The sequence below is a fragment of the Ischnura elegans genome, chromosome 4 (assembly GCF_921293095.1).
Source record: "Ischnura elegans chromosome 4, ioIscEleg1.1, whole genome shotgun sequence".
Classification (NCBI taxonomy): Eukaryota; Metazoa; Arthropoda; class Insecta; order Odonata; family Coenagrionidae; genus Ischnura; species Ischnura elegans.
The window spans coordinates 41,847,646-41,866,240 of record NC_060249.1 but is presented as its reverse complement, the minus strand read 5'-3'; the positions used below and the strand labels follow the sequence as shown (position 1 = coordinate 41,866,240).

At 39.6% G+C, this 18,595-nt stretch overlaps 1 protein-coding gene across 1 annotated transcript in view; it reads left to right on the top strand.

The window, feature by feature from the left end:
- LOC124157357 (phospholipid phosphatase 1-like) overlaps positions 1-18,595 on the top strand; it is a 177,813-nt gene that overhangs the window by 53,584 nt on the left and 105,634 nt on the right. The window lies entirely within an intron of this gene.

Genomic DNA, 18,595 nt, shown 5'->3' with positions numbered 1-18,595 from the left:
TGGTATATTTACCTAACCTTCTAGTAATCACTAGTTAATTTTTTTAAACCTTTAAACTGCTCTCCCGAAAAATTATGAAAACGGAAATGGTGTCCTTTACCTGCGAGGTACAGAATTGATACTTAAACACTCAATAAATTTCAGAATCACCTCTTGAATCGAAAATGCTTGAAAAGAATGCTGAATTATCTTTTGAATGAATCCTTTTTCCCATTCTGTCACATTTTCAGTCGGTTTCGTGCGATTAAGATGCCGATAAAGCACATTCACACCCCTATACTTTTGTGTCAAAATTTGTCCGTTGTGAGTGTATATTTTTATATGAAAATCTATCTCCAAGCAAAAAAAACAGAAGTGGTTCGTGATGATAGAATGCGACACAAACGTTTGTAATTTTCCGCACTGCAATCTCACTTACTCTGATCTAGGTTTCAACATGTTAACTGTCATTCTTAAGGGAAAATCACCATGAGAATGATGGTAACCCGTTGAAACCTAGGTCAGTTTAAGTGTAATTTAAGTGTTGGAAAGTATAAAAATTTGTGATCTCCCATCATTATGATAAAAAATTCCACTAAGCCACCCTAACCTCAGTCTATAGCTCATAATGTGATTTGAATTACATCTGGCTGTGGAAGACAGAGTTAAGATGCATTTTTGACTGCTCTGGGGCGATGTGGCTGTGAAATAGATTTAAAAAATGAAGAATTAAAAAAAAATACCTATAAGGCTGTAACCCAAGGAACGAAAACCGTCGATGTAGAAAACCGCTGTGAGTTTCGTCACTTCGTCGGAGATGTGGTTGAAATGGGTGATCATGCGAGGAATACCGTCAAACCCGTCAATATCGCGTGATTCGTGGAAAAACTTCCAGCTTGACGTGTTCCAAAGATCAACTTTTAAGTACTATACATGTGCAGGCATATTCATAGGATATAGTCCTAGAATGGCTACAGCACCCTTAAATGCTCAAAACATGACCTAAATTTGTTTCCTTTTTGTAGTAGGTATGCGTTTAAGATAAAAAGAATTGGCGCTGTTGTAATTTTGGGGCGTATTTATTAAGTAAAAAAATTACAATGCAGAGATTTTTTTCTGTGAGTTGAATTTATGAACTTTTTGAAATGCGGACGTAAAGCAGCGTCCTTGCCTGCCAAACTAGAAGCCACGGGTTCGAATTCCTCCCGAGTGAGTTTACACCACCCAGGAGGTGAGTGATTGTCCAGCTAAAGGCAAGAAGGGATTTCGTAGACCTAATTTCGCAATTCAAATAAAGATAGTATTGATAATGTAAGTTTTTAGCTTGAATACGGCGCTTAGGATTCGAACACACTATTTTTTTAGTTTTAACATTGAGTGGGCATATGAAATCGTTTCAGACTTGGAGTGGTGGAAATAAGATATATCCATGATAAAATATAAAACATAAATAGGATATTCCAGACTTAAACACACAATTATACAACGAATTAGTTCTATAATTTCATCCTATTCAAGGGAAGGCAGCCATTGATTATGTTCTGTCCCAGATGGAAGATTTAGGCCAATATCATAATGGGGACTGAGTTATGTTGACTGAAGTAGCGGAGTTGCGTTTTTAAGTGTGGATATTACTATTGGTTTATTATATTTTATCATGGACGTAGTGGGCAGTAGAAAATCTTGTGGTTCTTTGCAATGAGGAAAGCTGCCCGTTCGTCATCGGTGGGAAACGGTGAAGGTTTTGCGCTCCAGCCACAACTTCCGATCCGCTCTCCGGAAAAGCTCTCCCCTCACAACAAGATTAGGGAGGGAGGTATGGACCTCAACTGCTTCAAGGAGTTCTATGTGAACTGTAAAAGAAGGGCCCCTATGAATAGTAGCTCCTTCGCCCTTTCTTATCCTCGTTCGGGCGGTGGAAACCGCAGCTTCCGTCCAAACTAGCTCTCCTTTTCAATTCTTATTTTTCCATCTCGTCCCCTATCGTATCCGTGCGGAGCCGGTCGTATGTAAATCAGTTTTCCTCTGTATACTCCTTCCCCTTCTTCAGGAACTTGTTTCTTGCCATACAACCACTGGTCACGTCGTTGCTCTTGCTCACTTGAGGCCGTCATCTTCTAACAAGGTTTTCGAAATGCCTCTTCATCATGAGCACTGTATAAAAATAGCTAAAAAAATCCACTCACCATCGTTATTCCTCCAGATTATTCTTTCCTATCAGAATATTTCTTGCAAGACGGTTGGAGTCACAGGCTCAATGACGTCGTAGTTTTTAATTATGAAATGAGAGCCGGTGGAGGCTATTTTTTCTCCACTTCTGCCTTCTTAAAGTAGTGCCTAAATTGATAAGTCATGGTTGAGGTAATGTTTAACTAGTAATGTTGGTCTGATGTTATTGTCTTATTTACGAAATATTTTCTACTATCAAAACCAGCTATTCAATGCTCTCGCAAATCGAAGCGAACTCGATTTAATGATATTGATAAATAGCTAGTGCCACCATGTATGCAGGGTTACCACACACGAGGAAAATTTGCATATTCCCTCACGTTGACCCAGAGTCAAATTTTCCTGAAGTAATCCATTCTGCTGGAAATGAAAGATTTCTTTCGTTGCTGTCTTGTACCTATTGTACGCAATATATACGTCTAGGATTAGTCTTTTTCTCTTTTTCTCATCTAAAATATTTCTGGACAAGGCGTAGGTGCTACAGAAAAGGCATGTGCCACTCATCGAGTGGTAAAGGCGTAGAAAGGAAGTCACTGAAGAATTAGTTTTGTCGCGTTACGTATCTCTCTGGAGAAAAAATGCTCCAGCGACCCTCGCGTTGAGACAATGTGACCTTGAGATGGTACAGTGCTATAAGCGAGGGAGCAGATGGCGGAAATGACAAGTGATCTCGAGCTTGCAATGAATGAACGGTACTCTTGCTGCCAGAGAAAGTTCCTCCGAACCTTGATCTCAAGTCGCCGATTCTGAATGCGTAAAAAAAAAGTATGTGTCACAAAGGTCGGTTTCGGATAGGTGATTTATCGAACTTCTTGGAAGTGTTTTATATTATTAAAAGGCCAAGGCAATTAAGTTTTCGCTGATTATTTCCGTTAGATTTTGAAGGTGATATGCATGTGAATCAGAGGCCGTGTATGATTTAAGTTGTTAGTGCGGATTTCATCAAAATAATTAATTCTAAATTAAAATTATGTTTATTGGAAATTAATTATAATTCGATAGAGCAAAGTTATTAGAAATTTGTTCTTAATAAGTGCTGTTGAGCACATGAAGTGCCAATTATTTATTTCTGGACACGTAAAAATATTTTAGACAATTTTCTGTGAGTGCATTTTTTCATTGAATTTGGTCCTTGAATGGCTATATGCTTCAATCAGTGGGCATGCTTTGACGAAGAGTTCCTTGATGAGCTGATGCTTCATACATCTCTATCAATGAGCAAAAACTGCTACATTTCTGAAAGCTTAAAAAATAGTTTTTCACGTTCATGTTTGTTGCTATTTCTGTCATCTTACTGTCATTTCTATATCTTTCGTTTCGTAAATAACACCAATCTTTCTATAAAATTTTTCAAAATTGACAATGCAGTCATTGTAGCACCAAGAAATGGATCGCAGATATTGTATGTGACACTATCAATAGCTCATTATTTTTTAAATGTATTAACATATATGCATATTGGGGGTATCATAAATCTAATGCCAAATTTTAAGCAGTAGAATTTGTTGTGTACTTCAGTTATTATACGCTGTAACGTTCATGATGCATGTGCTCCGAAGACATCAATTTGCTTGCTTGACAGTTTTGTCTGGGTGCTTAAGAGAACGGGGAAGGCGTCCAAGAAGGTCGTGAGTCAGAACCTGTTTGAATAAATTGAATGTCACTTGGCATGCTCCATTGCAGTAACTGTCTTAATGTATTTTGATTGAAGGGAGTTTGCGATATGTGTTCAACGGCTTAAAAATAATACATCATATCCTTATGTGCTGTGACCAATGTCCATTTTTGAATGCGAAATTTGCAGCTGCAGCTATGGTAAACTTGTATTATGGTGGAAGTTCTCTTTATCTCACATAGCACTGTTATTAAATTAACCTATTAGTTATGATGCCCAATATTTCAATTTTTGTAAAACAAAAATTCTACTTTAATAGAAATATTTCAAAGTTTCCAATTTAATTTTTTTAATTATTCAGAATTCGGTTTTGAGGCTGTTGAATCTAATTTTTCTTAATATGGAGTTTAATCTTATTTTCTATTCAATAATTTGCCACTTGATATTTTTCTTCAAGCGGTGTAGGTACGCTGTGCGGTGTAGGTAGGATGATTTATTTCTCGCCAAATATAATTTAATACTCTCACAAATGAATGTATAGGTTAAGCTTTCATTTAAATAGCTATTATCTCTTGGTATAAAATCCCTAATTAGAATAAATATTGAGGAATGGCAGAATGTGTATACAGTTGTCGTAAAATATTCACTATGACTGGAAATTCGTGGGCTAATGTGTATAATGCTTACTTTAAAAAGTAATAATAGGATCACTGTCGAACAATAGAACTGTAGGGTTTCAGGGTCGACTTCGTGAGTTTTTACGATTTCTCTTTCAGTTTTCTTTTGGTATTTGTATAGGAGGAGGAAAAAAATTTAATTTGCTCTTTTTTGTGGCCACTTATTTACTTGTGAATCATAGTGGGAATGGATATCATATCCGACGTGACAATCGAAAGAAAAGGAAATAAATAAGGCGATATTTCATAAGTAGTTTAGTCACAAAAGGGGTTAAAATTGGGGCTATTTCAACTGGTGCGAGGTTAGTGGTCATAAGTATTTATTTCTCAGAAATGTTTTGCTGTTCCGCTTCATTATTACGTCATTGAGAATGAATGGTATTTGAATTATTTCAGCTGCTTTAGCTTCAGAATTTGGGGAAAAGAAGTATTTTTACATTATTCGTTGATGAATTAGAAGCCAGTTATGCCCGAAATGATTACTTTTTAAGGTAATATATCTTTTACTTTTCAAATAAACAAAGATTTAATGCAATAAGAGAAAAAAGATGAGAATCTAGTGCTGTGGATGTCACTGTGGGGCTTCGGTGAGGTAGAAAAGAAGTACCGAAATTCCAGATTTTTGCCAAATTTGAAGTTCAGACCCGTCGCGACGTTAGGCTTTCATACCTTCAATTCCACTTTTGGCAGTCAGCTTTTTTTGAAACAGTCAATTCAACTTTTGGGCGCCTAGCTGGAAGGACACAAGATACGTGCAGACTTAATGTGGATCTCGGTGTCCAAGCCAAGCTCTTGTCGAATCGTCTTCTTTTTCACGAGCGCTTTAATTTGCCATGGTACAAGCGATAAGTGTGAGAGATAAATCTCGAAATGGAATGACCATCCTGTGTCGGTGCGTATCAAACGGAAGCTATCCCGAAATAAAACACACGCCATTCACGCACGCACTCATACGCGCCCGAAGACCTCAAGAGCTATCCCATTCCCCTCTTATTTTATTTTTTTTGTATAATCTTCTTACTATACACTTTTCTCCGCGGCTCTCTTGATCTAGGAGGGCGATAAATTCGGGGAAATATTCTTTCCTTCCCCTTTCAATGGACACCGTTGGAGTGGCTAGCTGGGACAAAAAAATAATCTCCTAGAAGGAATAACACTCCGTGTTATTTTTTGTCGGTGACCTTAAGAGGGAATCTAGAACGAGGCGTGAAGGCTTTCATGATGAGTGGATGGTTGCGGAAGGACCTGGGACGACAAGGGTAGCCGCGACCTAAAGTCTCTCGTTCATTCCTTTCGACCTTAAGAGGACGCATTACTCTTACTTAAGCGGTAGTATTTCGTCGTTTTTCTTGATGGATTGTTTGACAAAATGTGCCAATGCCTCTAGTGTGAACATTTTTATATAAGAATACACTTTTTAAAATTTCGGTTTTGAGAGGCAGAAAATATCTAAATGGACTACCCTAATCTCCATGAAATTTTCAGGAAGATAACTTTATTTTTAAGTATTTATTTCGTCGCTAAAAAGTCCGATTGAGCGATAGAATGCCATTTGGCGCGCCGCCGCGCCGGCGTGTTCACCACAATCAACCAGTTAAAAACATAAAACTTTTGGAGCGCATTTGTTTGCGTTGTGAGAGTAGTGTGTTGTTTGTGGTAGCTGAAACATATGCATTAATAGTGGGAACATTGATGAAGACATTTTACTTATAAAAATTACTAGCAGAATGGTATTTTTTGCAATTTTCTATTGTTTTGTATTTTTCTGTTTTAATATAAATTTTTTTTTCATTGCAATTGGCAAATTTATTATATTTCTTTTGTTATCTTCTCTTTTTTTTGCACAGTTATTTACTAATTCACTGAGCGAGAGTTGTGCTTTATCTTTAGAGCTTTGTAATAATTAATTATACGCAAAATCGATGTTGGAATTTAAAAAAATTGTAGATTCAGAGTCCAACTTATTATTAAATAACTTATTTCTGTTTTCTTTGCCGGTGGAAGCTTCAAGATAAGTCATCAAGCGCGTGTTTTTCTTACATGTGTAATCCTTTCAAACGCTCTGAAGCTCAACATTGAACACGCTTTACTGCAACTGCGAGCATTAATTTATGAAGTGTTCATTGAATTATCCGAGAAAGTGCTAGAATCACGTGTAGCAGTTTGTTGCATACATATAGACTCAATTCGAATAATTCAGTACAAGAGGATTAATGGCTTAGGTGGTTGGCTATTTGGCGGTAGCGAATGACAACTTTGGCTTTTATGTCGTAAAAGACAGAGTGTTTTCTTATACAATGGGTACTAAAGATTGGAGAAAGGATAAGAGAGGAATGTTTTGTCAACATTTGCCTTGGGGAAAAGAAAATGAAAAAAATCTGAGTTTTCTCAGTGGTAGTTAGCAGTGTAGTTTTTGAGATTTTGCGTTCACTCAAATTCGAAAGAATAAAAAGTTAAACTCCTCATTATGTAAACTGTTTTATTGAAATACTTTTATGAGGAAATTTTATGGTGATGAGTCTCGTAATTCCTGAAATGATGACGTTTTCGGGACTTTTTTTTTGCCATTAAAGCATGTTTGGAAGACTCGCTAAATGCAAACCGCTGAAGTTTATATGGGCCCTGTGAAATATAATTGTGGGATTGTTCGCATTGGTAGTATGAAAATGTTTATTAAAGGCATAAAAAAGATCCACGTTAGTGGGGTATATCAAATTGATTGGTACGAGGTTGCAATATTATGAATGCATGATTGCGTCAATCGAGAGTTCGTCAAACGATTTGTTGGTGCTCATGAATTGACTCCTCTTTTTCATCCTTGCTCGGTCGCCTTTCGTTGAAAAACGGATTGCACGATCCCGCAGACGCACAAACAAACAGTGTAAACGGGGGAGACGTTGGTGGCAGACCTATAAATTTCTCTCCAGGCGATTTCTTACTGGACATGAGGAAGTTTCCTCTCTCAGGAGCCGCTGATCTTTCGTCTCCTTACTCGAGTCCCCTCTCCCCCCTTCTTCCAATTCCCAAACACCTCCCTCCATGGTTCATCCCACCCACCCTCTTCGTCGGCGCTAGGTTAAATCTTTCCCTCAACCCCATCTCTTTGTTTTTTTTTGTTCTCGTCGTGTATCCCATTCTCTCCTCCTCTATTCCCCACACTCATCCCCGGTTCATTTTTTTCTCTCCATCCACAGAACATGCGCCCATTTTACATAAAGGCTTCCACTCATAAGATTCGTGGTGACGAGGCTTGACCGTATAACGTTGTGTGAGTCGATTCTTGTATTTTATTCCGCTCGCTGCGGAAGTTGAGCGGTGGAAGGGGAAGGAGCGTAGTAGTACTGGTAAAGAGGGGAGGATGTAATTTTCCTTCTCCTCATTCATTTGCTTCCGTACATGTCCCTCCCTATCGGCCTTCCTTCGTCTCTCTCGGGTCTTTCCAGCGCTTGGGTTCCCCTGTGCTATTGACCTTCCCGCGCTTGAACGTGGAGCAAAACTGTTTATGATACGGCATTTGCGTTTATTTTTCCATATCTTATCTGCATTTGCTCTTGCATATGGGATTCTTTTTTTCGCCACTTTTCGATCTCATTATGCTGTGATTGACGATAAAAAAAGTGTCTGGTCTTATAGATTTTTTTATCATTTCAGGTAACGAAAATAATATAAGTAGCTAACTAAGATTAAAGATTATAAGTATTTTTCAAGTAATTTTCAGCCCTGCTAATCAAGTGTTTTTTGGTTTGTTAGTTAATTAATATTTTCACTGGGTATATTCCCTGAAAATACTCACATGCCGAACAGTAATTGGTTTTTGTATTAAATTAATAAACGTATAGTGATTACAGGCATTACTTAAAACGAAACGCAATTATAATTTGAACATATGCAATGCAATTTAATATTCCTTCTACGAGTTTTTACCAACCAACTAACTGATGTTTACTTAAAAGGTCAGTCTAAGAAGACATAAACGCAACGAAAACAGTTGTGGGCGCTCCACTTTTGTTACGCACATGTAGACCCAACGCGGTTCTACGATCTTTGAGAATCCGTTTGCCCTCACTCGATTTGTTATGTCTGGGCATCGCACCCCATTCTCCAAGAGGAGTCGCTCCTTCCTGCGCTTAGTATGTTGATGTAGTGGACCCGTTTCTGGTCCCGCATCTCTGCCGTTACCCCATCTCATACTCCTCGTGCCCTTGCTCGCGGGTTGTACATACAACCCCTTGCTCCGGCCTCCAATCGACTCTCTCAAAGCTGCTCCTCCAATCACGGGATACAATCGATTCGTTATGAAAAGCATCGTGAGGGATGCTTGGAGAAGATGAAGTGGAGGGGGATAAGGAGGATCCTAGGGGGAAAAACCTCTGGTCGGGCCAAAGGAGCCGAGTGGACTGCCGAAGGCGAGCAAGCGTGGATGAATGCACAATAGGGGCGCAGTTCTTTAAACCTCTGCTCGTCCGATGGCATTTCATCTCGCCAACCACCATGGAGACGTATGGCATGGGGAGTTTGAAGACTCCTACCGCGAAAAAGGGAGTTAGTATACGTATTCGATCGGTAAACTGTACTAAAGCTTGAAAATTTGTAATTAACATTGTAGCGGGAGTAATATTGAGGAAATCCTTTATCGTATCAATCGAATAAATAAAAGCTTGTCTATTTCCACATAGTAATTTATTGTGACCGATCATAGTTTCGTTACTGCAGTGACGAAACTATGGTCGATCACAATAAATTACCACGTGAAAATAGCCAAGCTTTTATTTCTTCTACTCCTACTTGAAAATTTGGTCTTTCGCCGGAAAGGCTTCATTCTTCGTTGATTCTTCTTCTTTTAATTCATTATTACCGTGCCCATTGGCACTGGGAATTGGTCTTTCGTCGGGATGGGTTCCGTATTTATTGATTCCTTACCCATTGACTTTTCATTACTGTTCCTGTGACATTCACAAATCATTCGCATGAAAGTATTATTTATGTATCTGCTAATAGAATTCGTGGAACGACAAGTTCACGAGCATAGTTATTAATGAATGCTTTATTGCTGCTTATCATAGCCAAATAAATGTGTATGCTAAATAAATCTATAAAAATTTGACTTTAAACTGCGGAATTGGAAAAACTCACCCCTCGTCAAACTCTCTGAAAATAACGAAAACGGTTGCGAGTGGAAATTGGAAATGGAATTATGATTTTTGGAAATGCTACCTCTTATTAAGGTACTTTGCGTATGCAAAATAACTGTTGTCTGTCGCTGTTACTGGATGATACAACGAATTAGTGGGATTAATTGAGTATGTAGGTAAGGTTGACTGATAACCATCATTAGCGCTTGAGAGGTGTGCTTAAAGAAAAGCAGCTTCAGGGAAGAAGGGTTTATATCCTCTGCGATGATATGGCTCCTATAGTGAAATAATCCTCCTCTCAACTCTCAAGTGGGGATAGTAACATTATGGGATTTTTATGGGGATGCAAACTCTATGCCACCTTGAGGATTTGAACTTTGGGCCCATGATGAGGGGCTGCAGTGGGAAAGATAGTTCCCTAATGCCCTTAAAAATTTTCTCGTTTTTTATTAAATACTGTACTCGTGCGTCACTTTTTACGGGAAAATCTTAACCGTTGTGAAGCGCAAGGATAGTGATAGGATAGCGATTCAAAACAAATACCAAATCCCTATTCTTCGTACACAATCTCAAAATGGCTGAGATAGCTCAATCGTATTGTTGATGCGCTCAAATCTATCGTTTAGTCTTGTTAGTTTAACTGACCTCTTAGGTAAACTAGGATGGGAATCTCTGTCAGACCGTAGACTGAAAAATAGACGAAACCTTTTAGAAAACTCAAGAGCAGGGTATTTACTAACGAAGTTAGCCATATCTTACGAACCCCAACACCACGGAAGATCAGATCAAATCAATAAAATAATAGAGATAGACGGTAGAACAGACAGATTCAGAATGTCTCAGAAAACCCGCAATTTTCCTAATAGATTCGATCTCCTAGTTTCTCCTTTTTTTCCTTATATGCAGTACGAATATGATGTGGAAAGTAATCTTTGCCCATGTGGGCGTTGATTATAAAGTACGCTTTCAGAAATATTGTTCTAAAGGCATGCTTTAGGGGCTAAAGTGATACGATTCATATCGTCCTGAACCTACCGCGATCCTACTTCCTGTAATCTTTGCTAATTACGCAGCCTCCAAGTTTCCCTAGGTTCATATCTACAATCTTCTCCCCAATTTTATATGCCTTATACCATCTGAAGTGGTTTAATTTTGGATTTAATAAATTTTAAGCGTTTTCTGTTCCTTGTTTGCTTGTTACTACTGGTTAAATTTCCTTCCAGGTTTATTGTAGCTTTATTTATTCAGCGTTGGTATCTTTAAACATAGTTTTCTCTCTTTGCAAGCCGTACATTCTGAGCATAGTCCCGTGAGCATTGGAACCGAGTCCATACGTCCTTGCTCGACGAAATATTTCAGTTGTCAATCCTACGTCGAGGATGCATCAACGTCGATTGTGCATCAGTAACGTCAATTGGAAGATGTCCACGACACTATCAAAATCAAGCCGTAATATTCATGTCAAGGGCAAATAAAGTGCGTCATTGGAAGCAATCGTCTAGGTGGGGCAATATATGAACCAACGTAATACGGTACTACGCACGAGGTTATATTATCGATCCAGTTATAGCGTTTTTGCGCAAAGTATAGAAAATTTTCGTAATTATCCGGCCAAATTAGCATGAGAGTTGCTTGAGCATCATAAAGGACAATTAAAGGATATTTATTGTTTCGCTAATCACATCGCTTTCTTTTGAGCCAGCATGTCAGCAGCAGTTTCGTTTGAGTGGAGCCGGATTTTCTTTTGAGGTAGAACACTCCAGGACCACACGAAGCAGGTCTTTGTGCTTCATGAATCTTGCATTGTCAGCAAGTGGGCAAGCTAACCTTAAGATTCTCATGATGGCTTCTCTTCTTCCCTTTTGGTTTTACTTTAATTAGTACTTTGCTCTATACTTTGAACATAGATTTCCATCTAGAATGTACATTCGTCGCCAGAATCTTGCCGATAGTCGGTAGATCGGTGGCTCAGCGTATGCTACATGATTGTGGATCCTTTAAAGCCTAAATGTGTGGTTAGTTTCGTTCATCAAGTTGCGATAACAGCTGAAAGCGCGGACGATTTAGGCATTTTTGAACATCAGTCCAGTTTCGGAATCACACAAGAAAAAAAATTATGAGTAGGTGATAAGTGAAATTTACGTCTTTCCTCAATTCAAATGGGAAATTCCTGCAATAAAATTAGTAATGCATTAGTTCCGAATCCAGATATTACTCCTAATTTTGCTTTTTTTATTTGAGCAGATAAACCTCTCACCATGGTGTCGTCTTCAGGTCAACCCCTGTAGCGTCTGGATTTGTAGTGAAAATGTTGTCATAAAAATAGCAAGTAGCGATGCGGAATATTTGTATTGATCAGAATCCATAGATGCATTTTGAGCAATGTATTCATGAAGGCATTCTCCCGTAAAAGAAGTTGAGCATATTCTGATGAAGTCTCCTGAAAGGTTTAATAAACATCGATTTAATCGGCTGTATTCCTAAGAAAACGAAAAGAACTTCTTCGTCTTTAGTGTACAGCGATATATTTGAGCCACGAATTATAGATTTCTATAACAACAGGAAAACATTTTCAAAAGTAGTCAGTGTAGGTAATCTCATTCAGAATTTTGTGTTGAGGAAATTATTTTTTTAAGTTTATTTGTCGTTTCAACCTTTTGTGTTCATCTCGGTGATTGGTAATGTTTCTAGCGGTATTTGAAAAATGAATTATTATCAAGGGGAATGTTTGAATTTAAATTTTTTCATGCTATTCCATCGAAAATTATTGGCTTATGAAGTCTTACTCGTATTGTGAGAATGAAGCTGTGTAAAGTTTTTGCTGTAGGGAACTATTGACAATCAAGTGGAAAGGCAAAGTGGACACCTAGGAACTTTTGGTAGCTGTGGTTAGGGAGATTAAAAGGGGTTAGTTGTGTGGAGGAGAAAGAAAAAATTACCCGCTAGCGTATTGAGAGATTGTTTGACCTCATTCACCCGACTCTTCATGTACACCCATGACTCCCCTAGCGGCTATTCTCCTATCCATTGAACGTCCAGATCGAACCTCAAGCTTGTGAGGTTGAAAAATCGACGTATTGCCCTACTCACGAGGATGTTGTCCCACTTGTTGGAAGGGAAGATTTTGAACCTACTTCATTCTCTCCCATCAGACCTTCTCCGTGAGTGCCTTAAACAATAGCCTCACGTTGTATCTTCCATTATATGTTTGTTGCTTCGCCTTTTAAATCACTATGTAAAAGGTTCCATGAAAATCGGGACCGAGTTCTTGCGTCCTTGCACAGTGAAATATTTCTGTTGACCATCCTACGTCATCGATGCATGTTCACCCATGACTTTCTAGGTCTGTGTTAGGTACGCAGCCAGAAATTTAGATATGTGGATGGCGTGGTTGGTATGCGGTCTAGCTGTACTGGTAATGTATTTCCCAATTCCCGCGCATCGGAAAATCATAAATTGCATTCAATAATTTATAAATCTCGTCTTCGTGATGCTGAAATTTTTGGTCATCGATGGTTTTTCACCGAAATTGCCAAAATTATTATCGCTTGGTCTTCATAGGTTCGAAATCCCCCTGAGTTTATGACAAGTTTTATGCCGTGGGGCCCTGGCGGCAGCAGCTGCTACTATCTGATTTTGAGTAAATTTTTTGTATATGCAGCCGCGATATCAGTCAACAAATTTGAATATTTGAGAGTAAGACAGAGGATGAGTAGGACACAGGCCCTAGGGTAGATGTGTGCTAAAGAGACGAATGGTGGGCAGTTGACACAAGGGGAAAATATTACGGGGGGTGGGAGCTGCTGGAGCTCCCAAAGTCCCCCCCTGGCTTCGTGCCTGCCTATTTTCCTATGTATTTAACCTCCAAGTCGAAGCTTTTGAAGATGAAAAATTGACGTATTGCCCTACTCACAAAGATCCTTGGACCACAGGTGCCTTCAACCTCAACCCTATGTTGCTGCCACGAGAAGGTCATCCCCTGTGAGAGCTGACGCGAGTGCTAGCTATGACAGGAATCAGGTGTCTGGGCACGGGAGAGAATGTTTGGAAGATGAGCTCAAAAGCTTCGTGATGCTCGTAAGAGCATGAGGAATGGGAATGCGTGGATACATTAGTAAGGGATAGAAGGTGAAGGAGGGAATGCGAGCCTGCCGGTCACTTAATATATGCAAGTGGAATCCACTCTTGACCTGTTACTAACGAGGGATCCATGTCCCCATACATCTTCCTCCCCTTTTATCCTCGCCGCACACATTTATCAAAAGCACGTACGCAATGCTAAGTACTTCACATTGGACGCTTCATTGTGCCCTTGGCCGAATATTTCCGAGATTGATTATACCTGCCCGCGTGGCGTTTTTAACCAACCGTTAGCCTGAAGTTAGTTCGAGAGAGGGAGGCGTGGGGTAGGTTTTACGGTCACGAAATTGTGATGCCAGAGCTCATTTGAAGGTTGATTGGTCCTTCTTTGAGTGCTCGGTGACACAAATAAAATTATTAAGCACCGGACGTCTGTAATGAATGGAAGTAGTCGGGCCATTCAATTTAAATTCATGTAGGAGGTGTGGGATCACTATTACGGGTACTCATAAAAATATATGTCTTTAATCTATAGGAGTGATTTACAAATTCTCTGTTTTTGATTTTGTAAGTAAATGTGTCATGAAGTTACCAACATTAAAAAACACTACAGCGGGTCGACCTGCGAACTAGGGGAAATAGTCAATATTCAAATAGCTATGATTTCGACAATAATAAGGCTTGAATGTTTTTTGAAGTTTCCACTATCATGAAGGTTTGTGACCTAGGCAATTTCGAAAACTTAATCAAAAGTGGAATGAGGAATAAGTAATGGATTGTTCTTAATTTTTCACCCTCTTATCGGATGTAAGAGTCATTCCGGATGTTATCAGTTTCCTTTTCAAGCCGGTTTCCATTTGGTTTCACCGATGAAGGCGACACTGAAGTGATCGGAGGATGTTGGTTTCCTGTAGCGTTAATATCCCTCGTCACTCACGGGAAATTTCTATGGCAATCGCGCGAAAGTAATGCGGTTTCCGTTTTATTTGCGACGCAATGTTTCCACATCGAACAATAAAATCACGTTAAAAATAGGAAATGACATAGGGTTGGAAATTTGGATGCTCCATACTACTTTTCTTAGCTTTAATTGACTGAAAAATATCGTAATAGTGAATAATATTAACCACTTTTTAAAGATATTGACTGCAGTTATTGACGTAGTCTTGATCAATCTAATTGCATGCTGTGAGAATTGCACCGGAATGATTTATTTCTTATTATCATTATGTATTATTTGCACTACATATCGTGGTTTCTAAAACTGATACCTTTGTCAATTATGGTGCACCATGGGATATAAGTAAATAACAGAAAAACAGCTATGTATTATTATTTTTACTTGTTTTTATGGTATTTGGTAAAGCATTGCGAGATAAAGAATTGCTTCAGCATCAAATTAAGTTCCCTGTGTGTTGATTTAGAATGCATTAATCGTTTAAAGGCGACTTTATACTAGGTAATCCAGTCGATACGTATCTATCGTATATTCCCTAAATTTCTTTTTGAACATTGCTTTAGGAAGTACCCTTTCTTTTCAAAAGACTGTATCTTAACTGCAACCCCTCAACTCTCAACGATTAAAGATCTTTCTTCGTTCAGACAGTGAACTCTATGGAGTTATAATACATAGAAGTGTATGAAAAATTTATATAGCATTTTTTTTGTTGGTAGTATTTTATATAAACCATGGTCATTCAGCATTATACTGTGGTATTATATAATTAATAGCGTTTTTCTGTCCGTGCCATTTTTTTATTTTATCCCGAAATCAAGCCAACGCTATATCTTATATATAAAAATGAATCGCAAAATGTGTTGGTAAGCGCATAACTCAACAACGCCTGGACCAATTTGGCCAATTCTTTTTTTTAAATGTTCGTTGAAGTCCAAGGATGGTTCTTACGGCGAGAAAAAATCGAATAATTGCCGGGAAAACCCTAAAAACAGCCCTTTTCTTTTTCACACCTGGGACCTGGGACGACGGAAAGTGCCGAAAAATTTTTTAGTCCAGAGTCGGGACCTGGGACGACGGAATTTCGGATCTCGAAAAAAGATCAACCCACGGCGGGATCAGGCTACGGCACCTGTACGATCATACTACGGAATAGACCTACGAATCTGCAGGCGCTCGAAGGGAAGAAAAATTTTTTGACGATTTTCGAAAAAAATCTAACAATAAGTGCCGAAAAATTTCAGTCCAGAGTCCGGACCTGGGACGACGGAATTCGGACGAAATTTTTCAAAGTCCGAAGCCGGACCCGAGACGACGGAGGGACTTTGAAAAATTTTCGAAAGCGGGGCTCTCGCCGAGTAAAGCAAGACGAATCCCCCAAGCTAGGGCTGAGTCTCAAGAGATCGCAGCGTGGCAGCTGCTCTACCGAGTACAACACCCCGCTCGGTACCAAAGTCGTCTACAGACAATTCCGAGACCCGACGCCGTCCTCAGTCGGTCACCCACGTTCGACCGCTTGGGGGAGGCATCCCGTCGGCGCTGGATACGCCCCGGGAGCCCCGGTTTCCCCGATCGGCAAGTGGGCTCGGATGCCGACGCACCCCTAAGCGAGGCGCGTCGACTAAGAGCAAGAAAAGTGTCTCGAGCCTGCCGGCTCTCGGGTCTCCTCAAATCACCGTTGCCTCATCGGCTAGAGGGGATTCTGCCTTAGAGGCGTTCAGGCATAATCCCAATAATTCACACCGAATTATTACCAGGGTGACGGTTCTGTTCAGGATAATTTTTTGCAAAGAATATAAAAAAGGTAGGAACAAAACACTGCCAAATTACAAATTTTTTGACAGGACGAAGTCTGTCGGGTCAGCTAGTTACAAATAATTTTATCGAATCTCGCGGAAAGGTTTAATGATGACAATCGTAACCGTTCTACCTCGATATCAACACCCGTGTCGGGCATCATATAGTTGGCGAACGCTAAGCTGTGAGATTCCCGCTGGCAAAGCAAAGAAAGCCTCCCACCATTCCCTGAGAAAGCTCTATTTCACATTACCATCGCACATAATCTGAGTTTATCTTCATCATTCCATGTCGTTATACTGTATATTTTAAGTAATTTTTGCCAGACAACTCTGAAATTTCCTTAACCCGCCCCAGTAAAGATAAATCATCTAAATTACATTTTTTTCATCTGGTTTTAGTGTCTCTATTTACGAATGTGAATATTACTTACCTGCAACCAAGTTGGTGCAATATCCGGAAAATTAATCTTGGCTTTAGGCCACATTCTATCACGTAATTTTTTTCTTCACAAGAAACAGTGTGAAATGTGATTATAGACTACGAGATTGGGTAATCTTAAATACTAGTCTTCACTTATCTTAGTTAAAATGATTTAACAAATTGATTTTTTAAATAAATCCACTCAATGATTAACGTATTTTCGCTAAAAATACGCATTTTGAACAATCTCACGTAAGGTTAGAGGGAGTGGTCGAGCCAAATCGAACGTAATTAATCTCCTCACGTAATTAATGGACGACTCCTTATCGCGTACATACTCGTATTTTAATTCGTGCAAAGGACCATTATCGCCTATGCGCCCTCACTACTTTATAAAATTCCCTTGGAAATAGGCGCGAACGTTTATGTAGCTCCTCCATCCTTCGTCACACCTGTTCGATGGATGTTACTTGTGTTTACGAGCAGATTCTTATATCCTCATTTCGGCATTGCTGTTCGCCTCAGTGAGCGTAATATCCGTTGAGGGAGAGATGCCTCAGAGGTCAGCAAGGGCCAAACAAGCGAAGGGGTGAAGGGGCGAGGGGTAATTCGTCTCGTGGGGGAGGGAGACGGAGCGTGACGGACAATTCGTGCCCTTTCGTGTGCGTCGAGTGCGCGAGTCGGGCGAGTAAGTGAGAGAGGCGCCAGGTCTCGTTGGTTCACCCTCCCACACCCCCTGCCGTCACCTCTTGCCTCCCCCCTCACTGGACACGCCCCCCCTCGCGGGCCGAGAAATTTGAAGGCACCGCGTAATTTGTCTTGATCCCGTTTCCAGATTCAAGCGACGACTTCTATTGTGCCCCCCCCCCCTGAATTGAGTTAGCGCCCGCGAGAAACGGTCACGTCCGCCACCTCATGCACTTAATGATTTTTCGCTCCTCTCGTGGGGAGTACTTTCCTGGATCGAGAGGGTGTTAATGTATTTTCTTGAGTCATAAGATGAATGCTGCTTGGTGTGATGTAATTTATAGTTTTAATTTCAGGTGCTCAGAACTAGTGTCATGTTGAATATCGATAGCTAAATATTAAAAGCGAATGTAGCATGCATTTTTATACTTTGCTATACGCCTTCAATTACTCCTATTGGCGACTCAAATCACCACTAGCGGCGCTAGCATCGGTGACGTAATTTTCCAAGATGGCGGACACATTGGTGATAAAGTATGTTGCTAGATTAGATGGCTATTTTGCTCCATCTTCTGCTATATTTTTCCTTAATATCTATCAAGTTATTAAGTATCGTATTTGCACGTCACAGTACAGAGGATTTCCGTATGTAGTGCTCTTTTTCATTCAATATATATCGTTTTTTGAACCACTCTCCATTACATTGGTGCACATTCATCTATTCCGTTGGTTCATTATTAACTTCATTTTAGAGCTCTATCGTAATTTTCAACTTGTAAAGCGTCATGGAAAACACCCACAAGGCGATGGTCCCACCGAGGAAAACGACGATGAGGAGAAATTAAGCGTTTCTCAATGTTATTCGGTGGTCTTATCGTACTCATCTCTTGTTGGTCCATCAAAAACTGAATAGTAGGTATTTAGATAAGGCTAGGAATAAAACGTTATGTAAAATGAAAAAAACTTTAACAGGCGTATTTGCTTGCCGTTCTTTTTTATTTTTCAGATTTGTTATTCATTT